Source organism: Hemiscyllium ocellatum, chromosome 20 (genome assembly GCF_020745735.1).
Source record: "Hemiscyllium ocellatum isolate sHemOce1 chromosome 20, sHemOce1.pat.X.cur, whole genome shotgun sequence".
NCBI classification, from domain to species: domain Eukaryota; kingdom Metazoa; phylum Chordata; class Chondrichthyes; order Orectolobiformes; family Hemiscylliidae; genus Hemiscyllium; species Hemiscyllium ocellatum.
In genome coordinates this window covers 58,406,636-58,427,436 of record NC_083420.1, presented here as the reverse complement: position 1 = coordinate 58,427,436, position 20,801 = coordinate 58,406,636, and positions in this window count along the sequence as shown.

Sequence of the window (20,801 nt, the reverse complement as noted above, 5' to 3'; positions counted from 1 at the left end):
TAATTGTTTTCAGTCTAGGGAGACTCAAATGGAGTATATGAGGATGAGTAGAATCACAGTACACATTAACCATGCATGTCAGAGGCTAGGAGTCCTGCAATGCCCAACTCACCTCTTAACTGCCCAGAGTCTTGCCCACCATCTCCAAGGCATAAGTCAGGGGTGTGATGGAATACTGCCCACTTGCCTGGATGTTTGCAGCTCTAGCTACACTGAAGAAGCTCCAGAACAAAGCAACCTGCTTGGTTGGCGCTACATCCGCAAATCATTCACTCCCTTCATCACCCATGCTCAATAGTAGTAATGTGTACCATCTACAAGACACATTGCAGAAATTCACCAACGATCATTAGACAGCACCTTCCAAGCCCATGACCACTTCCATCTAGAAGGGCAAGAGTAGCAGACACATGAGGGCACCACCACCTGCAATTTCCCCTCGAAGTCACTTGCCATCCTGACTTGGAAATGTATTGCCATTCCTTCACTGTCACTGGGTCAATAGCATGGTGGGTCCATCTACAGCAAATGGACTACAGCAGTTCAAGAAGGTAGCTCACCCCCATCTTCTTTAAGGAAGTGGGATCAGGCAATGAACACTGGTCTAGCCAGCAAAGCCCATGTCCCACTGAATCAAAAAAAAACTCAAGAAGATGCTGTCTGTTTTAGAGGAATTAAGATTCTAAACACTGATAGTTTCAACATCAAATGTCTTGGTCAATATATATTACAAATGCAGTTTGTTAAGACGTTACGAGGTATAGCTTTTCCAGTACTTTTCTTTACATTTTATGATGTTTAGTTTATTTGAGGTTTTCGTTTACCAAAGCAATTGAATGTCACACTGATTTTATTTCATAAAATACTGAGTAATATTAATTTCCACTTCATTATTTTTATTGGCATTATTTCTCCTCCTGAGGCCACAATCTCAACCTGTATTTTGACAGACTCAGATGTACACAGACGTCATTGATAATTGCATTCCTATCTTTGTTAGCTTGTACATTTGTCAATTTCTATCACAAAGAAAATCACTAGTGCAAGAACTTTTGAAGTTTTAGAGTTTAAAACATTGCTATCCACTCACAATTCTTTTTATTGTTAGTGTCTCCTGATGTTCTCAAACCTGCAAGCTGACCTATAGATATTACATAATTTAGAGTTCTTTTAGTGTCCCCCAGTGTTCCTCATTACTGCAGAACCTACCTACAGAACTGCAGTGCCCCATTTATTTTAAGGAAGCTTTTATCGCAATAAAACCAGCTTGCATTTATATAACACACACCACTCATCCCTCAGCTTTCATTATCATTCATAGAGTCATAAAGTCATACAGCACAGAAACAGACCGTTTGGTCCAAGTCACCCATGCCGACCATAATCCCAAACAAAACTAGTCCCACCTGCTTCTGCTTGGCTTATATCCCTCTAAATATTTCTTATTCATGTACTTATCCAAATGTCTCTTAAATGTTGCAATTGTACCTGCATTCATCACTTCCTCTGGAAGGTAATTCCACACATGAACCAATCTCTGTAAAAGAAATTGCCCTCATGTCTTTTTAAATCTTTCTCCTCTCTCACCTTAAAAATGTGCTCCCTAGTCTTGAAATACTTCACCCCAGAGAAAAAACACCTGCCATTTACCCAACCATTCACGATTTTATAAACCTCTATCAGGTCACCTCTCATGCTCCTACATTCCAGTGAAAAAAGTCCCAGCCTATCCAGCCTCTCCTTAAACCTCAAACCCTCCATTCCTGGCAACATCTTGGTAAATCTCTTCTGAACCCTCTCCACCTTAATATTCTTCCCATAACAGGGCAACCAGAACTGCACAAACTGATTCAGCTTCTCTTCTGTCTTATACCACCCTCCAACCACACTACATCAACCTCGACTTCGCTAGTTTCCTCACCTCCCCTCCCCCCACCTTAACCCAGGTCCAACCCTCCAATTTAGCACCGCACTCTTGACCTGTCCTACCTGTCTGTCTTCCTTCCCACCTATCTGCTCCACCCTCTGCTCCAACCTATTACTATCACCCCCATCTTCATCTATCTATCACCTTCCAAGCTACCTTCTCCTCAGCCCCACCCCCTCCCATTTATCTCTCAACTCCCTTGCTGCCACCCTCACCTCCCACATTCCTGATGAAGGGTTATGCTTGAAATGTCGACTCTCCTGTTCCTCGATGCTGCCTGATTGACTGTACTTTTTCAGCACCACACTTTTAGACTCTGATCTCCAGCATCTGCAGTCCTCACTTTTTCCTTCTCTTCTGTCCTTCCAACCATCCAAAATCTTCTCATTTCCCTAAATCTTTCATATATCCCTCTCTGAGCTCCGTCTCCACCCATCAATTCATCTCCTCCTTCACCCCCATCCCACTCCCAAGTTTGTTTTTAGCATAATACCAAATCTTCCTCACTGCTATCAGTTCTGATGAAGAGTCAGCAGACTCGAACCGCTAATGCTACTTTCTTCCCACAGATGCTGCCAGCCCGACTGAGTCTCACTAGGAACTTCTGTTTCGAATCTCCAGCATCTGTAATCCTTTGTTATCTTGCACTGATATGGAGTGTATAATTTAACGAGATGTCCCTAATGGCTTCACATAAGGCATTGTCAAACAAAATCCGACACATCGCTCAATAGGGACATCATTTAGGATTGAAGACATAGGGTCTCACTTGCTGAAAGGAGAATATGTCACTTCTGTTGGGCAGGGTCTGTCAGAATTAGGTGCTCAGGCCAGAAATTTCCCATCCCCGGTGTAGAGCCCCTGATGACCAAAAGAGAGGGAGCAGAGGCTGCTGCCAGTCATGCACCAACCAGAGGCTAGAATTACCAAGGTCACAGTGAGTGAAGGTGGGATGGGGAAAGAGTTTGGAGTGAAATAAAGGGCAGAGGGGTGGCATTCGTCAGTCAAGTGCCTGCAATGGTACAAGGTACTAAGGAATTGAATTAGCCTTCTGATCTCTCCAGTCCAGACTAGTTAATGAAAAGCCAGTCCCATAAGCCCTGTGATACATATAAACATTAGAGGTGGGTATGTGGAGTGTGATAAGTACATTCCTGAAGAAGGGCTTATGCCCAAAATGTCGAATTTCGTGTTCCTTGGATGCTGCCTGACCTGCTGCGCTTTTCCAGCAATACATTTTCAGCTCTGATCTCCAGCATCTGCAGACCTCACTTTCTCCCTGTGATAAGTACATGACATGGTGATTTGTCAGGTAGTTAGGAATGAGGACAAAGGTCTTAGGTTTCAGAAAGATCAATGAGCTCTTAACTCTGATAAAGGGTGAGGTGATACAGTTCGGAAGAAGCAATGAGTCAAGGGAGTACTCAATGAATGGCAAAACACTGGGCAGCTCAGAAGAACACAGGGATCTTGGGGTGCTTGCCTATAGATCCCTGAAGGTGGCAGGACAGGTGAATAGGGTAGTTAAGAAGGCATACAAGATGCTTGCCTTTATCAGTGGTGAAAGTAAGGACTGCAGATGCTGGAGGTCAGAGCTGAAAGTGTGTTGCTGGAAAAGCGCAGCAGGTCAGGCAGCATCCAAGGAGCAGGAGAGTCGATGTTTCGGGCATGAGCCCTTCTTCAGGAATCTGGTGGCATAGATTATAAAAGCAGGGTGGTGGTGTTGGAACTGCACAGATCTTTGGTTCGGCCCCAGCAGGAGTAGTGTCTGCAGTTCTGGTCACCATACGATAGGAAGGATGTGATTGCGCTGGAGAGGGTACAGAGGAGATTCACCAGGATGTTGGCTGCTATGGAGTAATTTAGCTAGAAAGAGAGGCTGGGTAAGCTTGGTTGCTTTCTTTGGAGCAGAGCAAGTTGACCAGGGACTTAATAGATTATGGGGGACATAGGCAGGGTGAATAGAAAGCAGGTGTTCCTCTACGGTGAAGGGTCAGTACCAAAGCAGCATAATTTTAAGGTGAAAGTCAGGAGGGTTAAAGGGGATTTGAGAAAAATATAATTCATCCAGAGAATGGTGGGAACCTGGAATGCACTACCTGGGAGGGTAGTTGAAGTGGGAAACCTCAAAACATTTAAATGTACTTGTACAAACACTTGAAATGCTATAACATTAAGTCTGTGTGCCTCGTGCAGGTAGGTGGGATTGGTGTAGAGAGGTCGCTGCAGACTCAATGGGCTGAAGGGTCTCGTCTGTGCAGTATGACTCCCCACAATGTCTAATTTCACCCCAGAAGAGGGGAGTGCAGCATTAAATTATATTGGAGATGAGAAAGAGATCATTTTAAAGTAGAATTTTTTTTTAGAAAGGAGAGGAGGTACAAAAATTGGAAGGTGTGAGACAAAATTGCAGATATAATGGGTATGGCCATCTCAGATGAAGTGATTCATATTGGGATATGAAAGAGGCCAGCATCAAAGGAATGCAGAGATGATGAAGGTTTAGAAAGAGGTTACAGTGATCAGCACCACAAAGACCACAAGTAGATTTCAAAACAGAGAATAAAAAGTGAACAGTCTAGGCATTGGCAGTCCATTTAATAGATAAAGGAGTGATGTGATGTAACAGGCAAATGCATGCCATAATCTTCAAAATAACAGGTAACATTCTAATTTCAACAGCACTTGATTATGTAGACCCCTAAACAAACCTTAAGTGGGAGATGAGTGCCTGCGTACCTGCTCTTGTTACCCTCGTATCCAACAGGTAGCAGTGGGACACAAGGAGGGGGCAGCAAGTTAGCATGTGAGAAGCCCATTACAGATAGGAGCATAAATCTTGGCCTACTGTGAAATCCTACCGATCCAAACAAGCTACCATGCGAATGCAAAATGCCACAGTTTAACAATAAGGATGTGATGAGACTTTCAGAGAGGATAAATGAGGTAGAAATTGACTTCTGTTAAAAGCCTGTAGTGCAGAATTGAATTCTTGGATAAGCACAGAGGGATTTATGTAAAATTGTCTCAGAATTATTCTGTCCCATGTCTTGGCAATCACATTTAGTTGATAACCTTTAAATCACAAGAACAATAGTATTCATATGGAATAACCTGACATAAATTGCTCCCACATGGACAGATTAGTCTGGTACGTGGAATAATCACACTCATGTGAGTCACTTAACAGGCTTCAAAGCAACTCCCAGCCTTTAACTATCCAGAATATTTTTCATGTTAGACAGCTCACTTGGACATCTTTAATTCTAAGCAGAACATTCTGCAATGTTGCTTTGTGGAGTAATTAGCCCTGGTGCATAGTAAACTGAGTCACTAGGCTACAGCAAAAAGCAAAGAATTTTGTTTTGGGATCGAAGAGACCTGTACAGGATGGCACATGAGCAGAGCAGGAATCAATGTCCGCTTGCAGTGATTTGTTCATACCGTTGAAGAGAGTTTAAACTCACTTTGCAGGGGAATACATACCAGGCAGTAATATGAAAGAGGGAAAATAAGGTGCCAAAATGAACTGGGAGAGACAGGTAGAAACAGACATCTGCTGGGGTCAGAATAAATGTGGATATGATTGCATGTAAGTTAGAGTTTCTGTGCAGATATGTGAACACACCGGGTGTGAAGAGTCAGTGTGCCACAGTGTAAATGCCCACAGGGAAGTGGGAATATGTTGGCAACAGTGGAGACCTGACTCAAAGAAAGGTCAGGACTGGCTCCAAAATATTCCTGATTGCTAGGTATTCCACACCAATGACATGAAGGGAGAAGGGAAAACACATTAAAGTGGATGATCAATAATAATCACATTGAATGGGGGAGCAGGCTGTATCTTCCACCTTGGGACCCTCCAACCCCAGGGCATCAATGTGGACTTCACCAGTTTCCTCATTTCCCCTCCCCCCCACCTTATCCCAGATCCAACCTTCCAACTTGGCACCATCCTCATGACCTGTTCCACCTGTCCATCTGGCTTCCCACCTATCTGGTCCACCCTTCTCTCTGACCTATCGCCTTCATCCTCACCTCCATCCATCTATCACACACTCAGCTACCTCCCCCCTAGCCCTGACCCCACCTTTCCCCTTTATCTCTCCACCCTGGAGGCTCCCAGCCTCATTCCTGATGCAGGGCTTTGCCCACAACTTTGATTTTCCTGCTCCTCGGATGCTGCCTGACCTGCTGTGCTTTTCCAGCACCACACTCTCAACTCCAGCATCTGCAGTCCTCACTTTCGCCAAGCAGGCTGAACGGCCTACTCCTGCTCCTAGTGTTCTGATGCTCCTAGATAGGGACAGGAACAAAAAGGAGAGATGGCATTACGACAGTACTGGAGCAAGAGAGCATTAAGGGCATCCATTTGGATGGACTTAAAATTTCACTGCCAGCTTGAAGCTGACCAGTGGTAAAGATTAAAGGTACAAATTTTGTAATGAAGTTACATACAGATGTGAAAACAATACAGTAGCTACAATGGGAATGTAACGTATCTTCATATTGACTGGGATAGTGATAGAGTAAATGGCCGGGAGGTGGGAGATTTCCTGAAATGTGTGTCCATTGGTGGTTAGAAGAATGAAAGATCACCTTATTGAAACATTCAAGATTTTTAGCGCACTTGAAAGGAGAGATATGGAAAGATCATTTCCCTTGTGGGACAATCAAGACCAGAGGGCATCATGAACACAATGCATTCACCAAAAACGGATACCCGCGCAATTTCATCAACAGATGCCTAAGGGAAAGACAACGGAACGAGGACATGCCGCAACCCAAAGGACTAGCCACACTACCATACATCAGGAGCATTTCTGAACTGACAGCCAGACAACTGCGACCACTAGGACTCATAACAGCACACAAACCAACAGCCACTCTCAGGCAACAACTCACCAAAACGAAGGACCCGATACCCAGCATGAGCAAAACCAATGTAGTATACAAAATCCCATGCAAGGACTGCACAAAATATTACATAGGACAAACAGGAAGACAGCTAATGATCCGCATCCATGAACACCAACTAGCCACGAAACGACACGACCAGCTATCCTTCGTAGCCACACACGCAGATGACAAGCAACATGAATTCGATTGGGACAACACTACTATTGTAGGGCAAGCCAAACAGAGAACAGCCAGGGAATTCCTAGAGGCATGGCACTCATCCACAGATTCTATCAGCAAACACATCGACCTGGACCCAATATACCGGTCACTGCAGCGGACAGCTGGAACTGACAATCGGAAGCGGCAGAGACAAACCACTATAAATGCCGGAGGAAACATCACAGAAGCACGTCACAGGAGGCCCCCAAGCACTGAGGATGTCACCTAGATAGGGGACGAAACATTTGCAACACAAATTCCCAGCTCGGCGAACAGAACCACAACAGAGGGGATCATATCACAATAAGGTGTCATCTAGAGAGATGAGGAGAAATGTCTTCTCCCAGAGGGGAGTGAATCTGTAGAATTCTTCACCACAGATGGCTATCAAGACTGGGTCATTCAGTATATTCGAGGCTGAGACAAACAGATGTTTAATCAGTCAGGGAATGGAGGGTTCTGGGAAAAGACAGGAAGCTGGTACTGAAAATGATCAAATTAGCCATGACCTCAATAAATGGCACAGCAGACTTGATGGGCCAGATTCATTACTGCTCTGAAATCTTATATGGCCTTAAGCTGAAGATGATGATGAAGCAGAAAGATTTTGTTTTATGCATGCAAAAATTATAGAAGGTGGCCTGAGAAATTGTTTATTGAGACAACAGGATCCTGAGATTTAACCTGTTGGGCAGACAGTACCAAGGCAACAAATTCAAGCTGAATCTTCAGAAAGCACTACTTAGGCTCCAAATCGTGTATGGGCTCCATACTTCTTTTAGGAAGGACATGAAGGTTTTAGAGGAGGGCGCAAAAGGGATTTACAAGAATGTTCTCAGGGATGAGGGTCTTGGGTTCAGTGGATGGTTTGTAGCTCAGACTGTTCTCTGTGAAGATTTGATCGAGGTTTTCAAATTCATGAGGCGTCTGGATGGAGTGGGCAGGGAAACATGCTTCCATTGGCTGAGGCGAGTTAGTGATGGCGGTGGTAATGTCACTGGATGAGTAATCCAGAAACTAATGTTCTGAGGATGTGGGTTTGAATGTCACCCTGGCAGATGGTGAAATTTGAATTCAGTTACAAATACAAGAGCTGGTATAATGATCACTACTGCCAATTGTCATTAAAAATCCATCCAGCTCATTGATATCCTTGAGGGTAGGGAACTCTGCTGTCCTTATCCAGTGTGGCTTATATGGTCTACCCTTAACAGTTGGAGATGGGCAATATATGCTGGTGGCCCATGACAACCACATCTCATGAATGAAAGGTCAAGGACACCAGTTTAAGTGAATAGTGGGGTCCAGAATACAATACGTGGGCTTGTATTAGAGACACGGTCCATTGTTGGTTACAAATACAATTGGAGTTGGATAAACACCTGAAGTAAAATGAATACAGGGCTACAGGGGGAGTGTGAGTAATGGGAGTGACTGCGTTCTGACACCCCTCCACCTGCTCACACCATTTGTGCCCTATTATGGACTCTATAATATCCCGCATTGGACTAAAAGGAGTGAATGAATGAGGTGAAAGTAATGGGCGTGGCTTTTAGTGCTGGAGGAGAGATGGTGAGAGAGTCCCGAGTGGGCACCACAGTGGGCAGACCGGGTTAGTGGTGACGGAGGTTGAGGAGGGCACAAGAACGGGTGAGGGAAAGTGCTGCAGGCAGTAGTAAAAATAGCAGTGTGTGAATTGGGTCCAGTAGCATGGATGGAGTGAATGTGAGGTTGCAGAAAGAAGGGCATGGCACTTACCCTGTTAGAGGGGAGAGAATCATTGACCAACCAATGAAGGCAGTTCCTCCATACCGTGGAGATGGAGCACTGGTCCAAGCGGCAACCTCGGACCAGGCTATCAGAGTCTGGTGTTGTGCCCATCTCTGGTGTCCCCTCCTTTGCAATGCCTCTTGGTTCCTGTTGGAAAATCGTGGTGCCATTTTCTCCTTCTCCAACCTCCTTGCTGTTTGTCCTTCCTACAGCAGGGTAACCAGAATTGTACACAGCACTCCAAAGTGGTCTCACCAATGTACAGCTGTAACGTGATGTCCCAACTCCTATACTCAATGGTCTGAGCAATGAAGGTAAGTGTGCGAAACACCTTGTCACCACCACGTCTACCTATGATGACACTGGCTCTCCAAGGGACCAGTTTACCTATTGTCACTTCACTGCCTTCTTCCCATGGCACTCTTTGTTCTTCCACTTCAGAATAATTATCCAATTCCTTATTGATATCTCAGTTGAAGCTGTCTCCAACAATCTCACAGGAAGTGCATTGACTACGATAAATACCCATTGTTTATTTTAACTAATCTGTGGTTCTCGGTTCTTCTACCAAGAAGAATACTTTGTCCCTGACTACTCTGCCCAGACTCATGAGTACTTAGTTTGCCTCTTTGCAGACTTCTATTCTCTGAGGAAGCCAGTCCCAACTTCTCCAATCTAACCACTGAAATTGCTCATCCCTAAGACCACTCTTGTGAATTGTTTTCTGTACTCAATCTTATGTCTTTGGACTCTTCCTCCAGTGTAATACTAGACCAGATACAATACTCCAGTAAGGACTGAACCAGTGTTTTGTACAGGTCCAATATAACTTTCTCACCTTTACTCTACAGCCCTATTAATAAAGTCTGGGATACTGTATGCTCTATTAACCCTTCCCTCAATCTGTCAAGCCATTATACATAATGTATGCACACTTCCACTCAGGTCACCCTGCTCCTGTTTTGTTTATTTTCTCTCCTTGTGAGCATTTGAGAAAAATAAATCACTTCACACTTCACCACATTAAATTTTATTTACCGCTTGTTCACTGATTTCATCAACTGGTCAATGCATTTTTGAAATTTAGCATTGATCTCCTCAAAGTTCATGATATTTTCAGGTTCTGTGTTATTGGCAAGCTTTAACATTGTGGCCTAGGACATGATACAAGGAGGAGCAGGGGCCCAAACACCAATCTTTGAGAAATTTGCTATAAAATTCTCCTCTCGCTGGGGGCTTTAAATGTCTAGAAATGTTACTATGATAGGAGAGATAATGAAGATGCAAACTCCTGGCAGGCTGCAGAAAGAATGGGATAGATAGCCATCAGGAAGTGAAGAAAGGACATGATTGTTTGAGTGGTACGTTGTACTTTTACCACTTGGTATCAGTTAGAAGAAACGTTGTTTTTTTTTCTCCTGATTTTTAAATCATTGATGTTTTTGTAGGATATGAGCATTGCTAACCAGGACTGCTTTTATTGCCTGTCCCTAGTTGTCCTTCAGAGGGTGATGGTGAGCTGTCTTCTTGAACTGTTACAGTGGTTAGGGAGGGCATTCAGATTTTGACCCAGCAACAGTGAAGGAACAGCAATATTTTTCCAACTCAGAATGGTGAGCAGGTTGGAGGCGAACCTGTAGGTGGTAGTGTTCCAAAGTATCTGCTGCTCTTGTCTTTCTAGATGGAAGTGGTCGTGGATTTGGACTACTTTCTAAGGATCTTAACTGCATTACACCTTGTGGATCGTACACACTGCTGTTACTGTATGTCAGTGGTGAAGGAATGAATGACTAATGTGGTGAATATTACCCAACATCATATTAATGGAGAACAAAAGTGCAAATAGCTCGATGGGGGAGGGTGGAGGCATAGTGATAGCACCAATTGGACTATTCATAGCAAGATAGGCTAATGCTCTGAGTTACCATGGCAGCCAGTGGAGTTTGAACTGGAAGCACAAATGTACTGGAATTAAAACCCATTTCAGAAATTGTGCCATGAGGCTATCATTGATTGTTGGGAAAAACCTATCAGGTTCACTAGTGTTCTTTAGAGAAATAAACTGCCATCCTTTCCTGGTCAGGTCTACGTGTGATTCCAGACCCACACCAATGTGATTGACTCTGAACTCCCCTCTGAAAGGGCTGAGCAAGTCACTCAGTTCAAATGTTCTTAGGGATGGGTAACAAATAGTGTATCAGTGAGGCCTAAATCCTGTAACGGAACTTCTGATGAATCCAAAAATATGTTTGGTTCTGTATGTACTCTGATGATGCTCCAGACCTGGCTCCCCGTCTCCTCTCTCAATATCCTCCACCAACTTTTCTAAAATGTCTGTCTCAAGACTGAGATGAGGAGAAATTTCTTCACTCAGAAAGTGGGGATCTTGTGAAGGCATCTGCCACAGAAATCCAAAACACCAAATATTTACAAGGAGTTAGATGGAACGTTTTTAAAAATTAATTCACTGTATCTTGGCTGAGCCGGCATTGACTGCCCATCCCTAATTGCCAGAGGGCAGTTAAGAGTTAATCACATTGCTTGTGGGTCAGGAGTCACGTGTAGGTTTGACCAGGTAAGGATGGCAGTTTCCTTCCCTGAAGGACATTAATGAACTATCAAAAGTGATTTCATAGTCCTCATTAGACTCTTAATTCCAGATTTTAATTGAATTCAAATTCCACTATCTGCCATAAAGCCAGGTCTCCAGAATATTACTTGGGTCTCTGGATGAATAGTTCAGTGATATTACCACTAGGTCATCGCTTTCTCCCCACTCTTTCAGGGCTAAAGGGATTAAAGAATACGGGGAGAAAACGGGAACGTGGGACTGAGTTGGACAATCAGCCATGATCGTACTGAATGGTGGAGCAGGCATGAAGGGCCAAATGGCCTACTCCTGCTTCTACTTCAATGTTTCTATGTCTCACTGCTTGACTGGTATCCAAGACCTGAACTTCCAACTAAATATCCTCGCTGTTACAAACTCCACTACCAAGCCACCACCTTCATCCCGCTCCTTGGCAACCACCTGAGGCTGAATTCACAATCTTGGCGTGGTGTTTGATCTCGAGTTTAATTTCGGATTGCGGGTGCCTGCCATCACCAAGATCCACATCCTTAAGAACTGCCTGACTCCAGCTTTGTTTCAACTGACCTGCTGCTGAAAATGTTGTTGGTGCCTTCCTTCTTATCACGATCAGTGCGTTCACTTTAATTGTATGATGCCCTTTAGTTGGTTGATGAAAACCATTATTTCTTTTCTCATTACTGCTACAAAACATTGAGTATATGTTACACAATTACGAGAGAATGGACCTAATGTTGCTTCACAATTTCAATGCAGTTTCACTATAAATGTGGCCTAAACGCAGATTCAGAGAAACAAAACTGAAAGAGAAAGAGTTCCCCTGGAGTGGTCAGCTACAGTTTAACATCCCACAGCAGCTACTGATAAATAATGCTGGCACAGCAACTTTAAACCTAAAATATAAGAGGACATTCCAAATATTTACGAATTCTTGGATTCAGAATTTCAATCGGCAAAGTGAATTTAGAAATGTATTGTTCAAATCTGATCTTTTTAATCTGTATAAAGAGAACAATTACCGAAGCATGTAATTTTGTCTGGGTTTGCAATGTTCCCAGATATCTTCCTAATTGAAGAGGCCAAGTCCTAAAAGTTAGAAACCATATGCTGTTCGGAGGAACTCTGAATGTTTTACATTAAGGTCATTCTTCAGGCTTTCCTAACAAAGACATAACAATGTGCAAATGGGTGGGAGGCATATCTGGCAGAGCTATAACAATACATGGGTGACATTTGCATGATTGAAGCATGAAGCTGATCTGCTCACTTTGCTCTGGAAATCCCGTGAAGTCTGAACCTTACCGAAAATGCACATTACAGTGAAGACATTGCACTTCCACATCCCAAAAAATAATTTTTTAATATTAATAAAAACCCTGAAGATCACAGCAAGTCAACTGAGACTGTAATCTTATTAAAAGCATCCCCAATTACTCTTTCTCATTGATCTTGATACCTTGGGACAAATATTCCTTTGTGCTCAGTGGCTTCACTCAGCATCTCCACTTTCCTACTCTCCTGAATTTCTACCGTTCCATCCTAAATCTCTCTCCTTCAATAGTGCCCCAGTCCCTTCCAGTGATCAGGGTCCAACAACCATTGCCCTTACCTTACTGATACAGGACCTCCTTAGTGTGTTACTGAGTTTCCATGGCAACAGAAGCCTGAATGTAGACATTCTGAAATAGAAAATAAAAAAAGACTTCAGCAGACCTGTAAGTACATATGGTGAAAGAACATAAGAACATGAGAAATAGAAACAGAAGTAACTTGCTCTGTTATTCAATAAGATCATGGCTGATCTTTTCATCAGCTCCACTTACCTGCTCACTCACCATAACCCTTAATTCCATTGCTATTCAAAAGTCTATCAATCTATCTTTGCCTTAAAAAATTCAACTAGAATGGTACACAGTATTTCAAATGTGGCCCAACCAGTACCTTGTACTGCTATATTATGACGTCCCAACTCCTATACTCAATGCTCTGACCAATGAAGGCAAGCATGTCCAAAGCCTTCTTCACAACCTCATCTACTGTCACATATATTTATTTGGATCAAAATACAAAAGATTACCAAACGTAGCTCTCTAATCTCACATCTAAGATCTCTCTATTCAAATACTCATTCTAGACTGATGTCTCCTCACTTTCTGGATGTCAGGGATATGTGGTCAAGTTATACATCATGATTTATATGAATCTCATTATATCACATCTGCCCCCAAGTTTCTCCCTGCTTGCTCTACCTTATTCCAATAATTAACATCTATTTACTTATAAAGACTTTGTAATCATTAACAGTAATAACATCATTATTACCATTATCACTGTACCATCATAATCACCATTGAGTTGAAAAGTGTGGTGCTGGAAAAGCGCAGCAGGCCAGGCAGCATCCGAGGAGCAGGAGAATCGATGTTACGGGCATAAGCCCTTCTTCATTCCTGAGAAAGGGCTTATGCCCGAAACGTCGATTCTCCTGTTCCTCGGATGCTGCCTGACCTGCTGTGTTTTTCCAGCACCACACTTTTCAACTCTGATCTCCAGCATCTGCAGTCCTCACTTTCTCCATCATAATCACCATCCCCTATCCCACCCAACATCACACCACCAATGTCTAAATCTCACAGCTCAAGCGCATTTGTTTCATTTGTACCTTCCCTTTAAGAGACTTTACCTTTAAGTACTCTTTGTGTTTTGATTATGCTTGCAATTAGTCTGCAATGGGTTTGTAAGCAACGCACATGGATTTACAGATTTGCTGTAACATCGATCTTATAACTTGGAATCTTTTTTTACCAGTTTTAAATAAGCTGACCCACAGTGTTAGGATGAGTGATTAAGTATTAGACCATTATCGATAACATGGTAGCAGTGGAATGCCCAATGGTCTTTCTCATAGCTTGAAGTTGCCCCTTGTGCACACTTTGTGTCGGTACACAGCTTTTTGTAGTTGCATTCAAAGACAAAGAATAGTGAACAGATGCTCCACACTGTCAATCTTGTGGAAAATATCAATTTCCTCACATCCGTGAAGAGAAATCAGAGTAAACATTTTGGCTCGGGTAACCTCTCCTCAGGAAGGGTCACCAGATCCAAAACGTTAAATCTGATTTCTCTTTACAGATGCTGCCAGACCTGCTGAGCTTTTCCAGCAACTTCTGTTTTTGTTTATGATTTCCAGAATCTGAAGTTCTTTCGGCCTTTGTTTCATCACGCAGTCTGAAATGTGTCCAAAAATTCAAATGACCCATCCTCAAAAAATTGCTGACTATTCATTATTGGCTTGAATATTATCAAGTGCCAATATACTACCCCAAGACATGGGAAGGATTGATGAATCCTACGAATGTAAAATTTTAAACTTACAATTGTTCAGCAGTTCCATGTGCAAGGCCAGCAGTTGACAGTAATGGCTCACTGACCAATTAAGTTGGGGATCAAAGTCAACAGTCCTCAAGCTTAATCTTGGGAACATGCATCCAAGAAGAATTGTGAAAACTCTATTTATCCTGAATTTGTGAATTCCATGACTTGAGGGTAAGATGCTACCAATAGTAATCGTAAAAATAAAATGTAACATGTTGTTTCTGAGTCAAGCTTTTCACCCTCAAACTTCAAAACTAAATTCTACCATATTAGGCTTGAGATCAAAAATGGATCAGCCTATTATCAAGTTAGACTCCCACTGGCTACCATGCAATGTCTGGAGCAAACCATAACAGAAATTGTTGGAGACATTTAACTGCTCTGACAGCATCTCTGAAGAGAAACCAGTATGATCATAATGAGTTAAGTGACCCTTTTCTGGGTTGCTTTGGAAACAGGCAAATTCAGTGCAAACACTATTCCTCCCCAAACCCTCTCCTGTAGATTCATAAAAGATTCATAGAATGCTTAAGGTGTCAAAGCAGGTCATTTGGTCCATCGTGTCCACACCGACCCTCTGAAGAGCCTCCCACCCAGATCCATACTCTTCTACTCCATCCCCAAAGTCCCGCATTTCCCAAGGCTAACCCACCCAGCCCGCACATCCCTGGGTAAGATGGGCAACTTAGAATAGCCAATCAACCTAACCTGCACATCTTTGGATGTTCTGTAGTAGACTCATCAACTTGAAGGGCATTTAAATGGTCGTTGGATAGGCATAAGGATGAGAATGGAATATTGTAGGTTAGATGGACTTCAGATTGGTTCCATAAGTCAGCACACCATCAAGGGCCTGTACTGCGATGTAATGTTCTATGTTCATACAGAGGCACATTTTGTGGCAAAGCTGTCTGCAAAGAAAAATGCAGTTGATGCCTTTACTTGACGAATAGGACAACAGGCAAGAAGCTCAACAAAAAGACTATGAACAATTACAGCCATGCCTCACGGCAGTTCTTTCCTATTTTTGGCACATCTCTTTTCCAGGGGAAGAAAATACCATCAAAGTTATTTGGCTTTGATATAGCAGTAGATCAATTCAGAACTCGAATAAGTCAAGAATTTCATCAACAAATTACGCCATCCTTTAGACCAATCTTGCTGCTGGCAACTCATGTAGGAATTTCCGGAGATTTTGACCAGCTGGAAAGTATAAAGTTAACATGAACTAACCTGACAAAAAAAAAGAGAAATGAAAATCTGAAATAATCAAATGATGCACACTAGGCAAAGGGGTGTTTTAGGCACATGTATATAGGGAGTTCCTCAATTTTATGGTTACTAATTTCGCTGGAATATTCAAAGATAAAGAAAAGAGAGTGCAGTCCTTTTAGAAAGGAGAAATTTTATTAATGCTCAGAAACGTGGTTTGGGTACCTATTTAGGTTGGCTGTATGTACAGTGAGGAAAGTCACATGGAGTATTGATTTGCAGAGGGATCTGGGTGTGGAGGTCCACAGATCACTAAAGGTGGCAGCGCAGGTACGTAAGGCAGTAAAAAAAAGGCCCATGGCATGCTTGCCTACATTGGAAGTGGCATTGAGTGTCAGGATAGACACAGTGGGTGGCACGGTGGCTAGCACTGTTGCCTCACAGCGGCACAGACCCGGGTTCAATTCCCACCTCAGGCAACTCTCTGTGTGGAGTTTGCACATTCTCCCTGTGTCTGCATGGGTTTCCTCCTGGTGCTCCGGTTTCCTCCCACAATCCAAAAAAAATGTGCAGGTAAAGTGAATTGGCCATGCTAAATTGTCCGTAGTGTTAGGTGAAGGGGTAAATGTAGGGGAATGGGTCTGGGTGGGTTGTGCTTCGGCGGGTCGGTGTGGACTTGTTGGGCCGAAGGGCCTGTTTCCACATGTAAGTAATCTAATTTATGCTGCAACTTTATCGAACTTTAGTGAGGCCCCATTTGCAATGTTGCGTACAGTTCCGGTCACCACACTACCAGAAGGATGTGGATGCTTTGGAGAGGGTACAGCAAAGTTTTAGCAGGATGTTGCCCGGTATGGGGGATTTTAGTTATGAAGAGAGCTTGGATAGACTGGGTTTGTTTTCACTGGAATACAAGAGGTTGATGGACGACCTGATAGAAGTTTATACGATTGTGAATGGCACAGATAGAGTGGAAAGTATGAGGCTTTTTCCCAGGGTGGAGGGGGTCAATTGCTTGGGAACACAGGTTCAAATTGCAGGTGGGTAGGGTGATTTTGAAAAGAGATGTGCGAAACATGTTTTTCACACAAAGGGTGGTGAGTGCTCAGAATGTGCTGCCAGAGGAGGGGGTGGAAGCAGACAGTATTACAGCATTCAAGAAACACCTGGACAAATACATGAATACTTGGAGGGCTGAAGGGCCTATTCCTGTGCTGTATTGTCTATTGCATAGGTTAATAAGCAATCATTGAATGTGTATAGCATGGAAGCTGGCCATTCAGTTAAGTAAATCCACACTGACCCTCCAAAAAAGCATCCCAATCAGACCCAACCCCACCCTATATTTCTCAAGACCAATCTACCGAACCTACACATCTTTAGACTGTGGGCAGATCACCCAGAAGAAACCCACACAGACACAGGGAGAACACGTGAACTCCACACAGAGTCACCTGAGGATGGAATTGAACCCAGGTCCCTGGCGCTGTGAGGCAGCAGTGCTAACCACTGAGCCACCAAATGCTGATGCACAGCAAAGGTTTCAATAGAGCTTTCACTAAATTACCTCAAAAGAAAACAAGAACTAGAAAAGAGAAGGGGAAAGAAAATGTGGGAAATAAAGCGATGTGTATTAACTATAATCGGTAATGGGAGTGGCTAGCTGTGTGAAACTGTCCAACCACCTACTTTTCAAGCTGAGCAGAGGCTGAACATTTAACCTGTGACTCTTCTGTTTTGAGTAACATGCCCTTTACCAGCTGAGATATCAGGGAGCTGAATGCAATTTCTTAAAAAAACATTTTATTAAAAGCTTTCATTAAATTCGAAGAGTGTAACTATCCTGACATTGGAGGAAGGCTGTCAGTTAAAAATCGAGACATTGTAGTTTTAAACAGGTGTCTTTATTGAGAGCTTTCGCCTGTGAAGAGAAATGAAAGAAAACTCCTTGAGGGACATGCATTTACATGAATTAGCTCTGCTACCATAAACGTGTAAAGTGGGACATAAATTAATTAGTCCTCTGAAAGTACTGCATGGAGAATAAGAGTTTTAAAATTAAATCTGTACATTAGAAATTACTGATTGAAAATTAAATGTTTATCCTTGGGAGTTCACGAGCGTTTACGAATATTCTTCTTATAGCATGGACCCGCTGTAGGAGACAAACAGGTCAAAAATCAAGCCATCTACCAACTCTTTCATGAAACTTTGAAGCAACATACTCCAGTCTATTCACATACTGGTGGAGCAGGAGTTCATGACTCACAGAATTTCAGTTTCCAGTGGTGCTCCAATGCGTTCAGTGTTGGGTCCCTCGTTGTGCATGGTATATGGTAGTGATTTGGAATGAAATGTGGGGCATATGTTTGGGAGAACTGCAGCCAACAGAGAATTCTTTCGGTTGTTGATGGTGAAGGCAATGACTGTCAGCCCCAAGGAGGTAACAGAAAATTGGCGAGTGGAATCCGATCCAGAGATGTATTCAGGGAGGGAAAACAAAGCAAGTGAGTGTGGCAGAGAGCAAGCCGTCTTGGGGAAGCCCAGCTTGGAGCATCTGCAGGCTCAAGAACAGACTGTAATGTTTGATATTTTAACTTCACTTCTTTATGCTAAGAAGACTGTAGTGCTGAACTTTTTAAACTTACTTTTCCATTTTCTATTTCTGTAACGAAGATTTTGTACCTAGGTACATTGTACCTGAGATGGTGCCATTGTATGGCGACATCGTACACTTTTCAATGTACCCCGTACTTGAGTACACGTGACAATAAAATCTAAATCTAAATCTAACAATAAATGGGAGGGTATTGAGACAGGTAGAGGAAGTGAAAGGCCTTGGATGACATGTCCACCGATCCCTGAAGATAACAGGACTGGTGGTTAAGATAGCACATGGACTGCTTTTGTTTATTGAGCAGGGTACTAAAGTCAAGAGCAGGCATGTAATGTTGAAACTATGTAACACACTGGTTCCGTTCAGCTGAGGCTTTGAGTACAGTTCAGGTTAGCACCTTACAGAAAGGGCATCAATTTTCTAGAAGGAGATCAGTGGGGAATGTTGCCAGGAGTTGAAAATTGAAGCGATGCAGAAAGATTGGATATGCTAGGGCTATTTTCCTTAGAACAAAGGACTCTGAGGGGTGACTGAATTTAGGTGTGTAAAATAGTAAAGCAAGTGATTGTACTGGGAATATCTGTTTTCCCTAACAGTTATCAAGGGACGCAGGTCTAATGTATAAGGATTGGAGAGGACAAGCAAAATAACATTTTCACCCAAATGGGTGTTCTGGAATTTTCTTGCCAGTTTGGTAGAAAGTCTCAACACATTTAATAGGAACTTGGATCAGCAACTGAAGTGCAAAGCTACAGACCAGGGGCTGGATCCTGGGGATTTGAATGGATAGGCAGTTTATTCAGGCAGCACCAACATGATGGAATATCTATCCACGCTGTATGTTTTCTCTGGATCAGAGTACCATCACAGCATTGAAGCCTTTATAAAAAAGGAAAGAAAATATGATTTTCCAGCCATGGAAATTCCCTCAAGATAAACAACAATCAGACCTCAAGAAGCATTTGGGTTAATACCATCCAAGGGACACACAAGGTGAGCAACAAATATCCTGGCCGTTCTCCAGATCTTGGTTATTGTGAGTAACTCACCTAACCATCTACAAGGCATACGTCAGCAGTGTGATGGAATATTCCTCACTTGCCTGGATGAATGCAATAACTTCGGCTTCTTCAACAGCACCTTCCAAACATACAAATGTCTTAATTAGAAGCAGGAGAAAGTAATTCAGTCCATCGGGCCTAATCAACCATTCAATAAGATCATGGATGATCTAAGTGCCCCACATTTTTACCTATGCCTGATAAACCTTCACTCTTTGCTTCACAATGATCTATCCACCTCTGCCTCTTCTTCCGCCAGGAAGAAAATTCCAAAGACTCATGACTCTCTGACAGAAAGAAATTTGCCTAATTTTTGTTTTAAATGGGTGACCCCTGATTTTGGAAACATGAACCCCATAGTTTTAGATATCTATTAAGAGGAAACATCCTCTCCATGTTCACTCTGTCAAGTCCTCTCAGGATTTAATATGTTGTAATCCCTAACTCTAACCTCTGACTCTCCTGAACTCCAGAGGATACAAGCCCAGTCTGTCTGACCTTTCCTCATAACCTTTGCCAATAAGGCTGGCAAACCTTCTCTGAACTGTCTCCAATGCATTTACATCCTTTCTTCAATAAGGTGACCGGTACTGCACGCAATATTCCAGATGTGATCCCAACAGTGTGTGGAAAATTCCTCCCACTTCTGAATTGAATTCCCTCTCACGATAAGTTATAATAATCTATTGGCTTTTCCAATTACTTGCTGTACCTGCACAAATACCAGGTTTTTTGATTCATGAACAGGGACACCCAGATCCTTGTGGATCTCAGAGCTCTGCCATTTAGATAATATGCTTCTTTTTTTATTCTTCCTGCTGAAATCTTACATTTGCCTGTCTTATACTGCATTCGCCGCATCTTTGCCCACTCACTTAACCTATCATCACAGTTTTGTAACCTCTTGTGCTCTCTTCACAACTTAGTTTCTGAGATTTCTTTGTGTTTTCAGTGAATTTGGCAACCATACCTCTGACCCTTCATCTGAGTAATTTATAAAAGTTATAGCAGTTGAGGTGCGAGCACCAATTCCTGCTCTATACTCTTGTTTCATTATGTCAATCTGAACAAGACTCATTAATGCCTACTCCAATCTTTCTGCTAGTCAGTCAATCTCCTATCCTTGTCAGT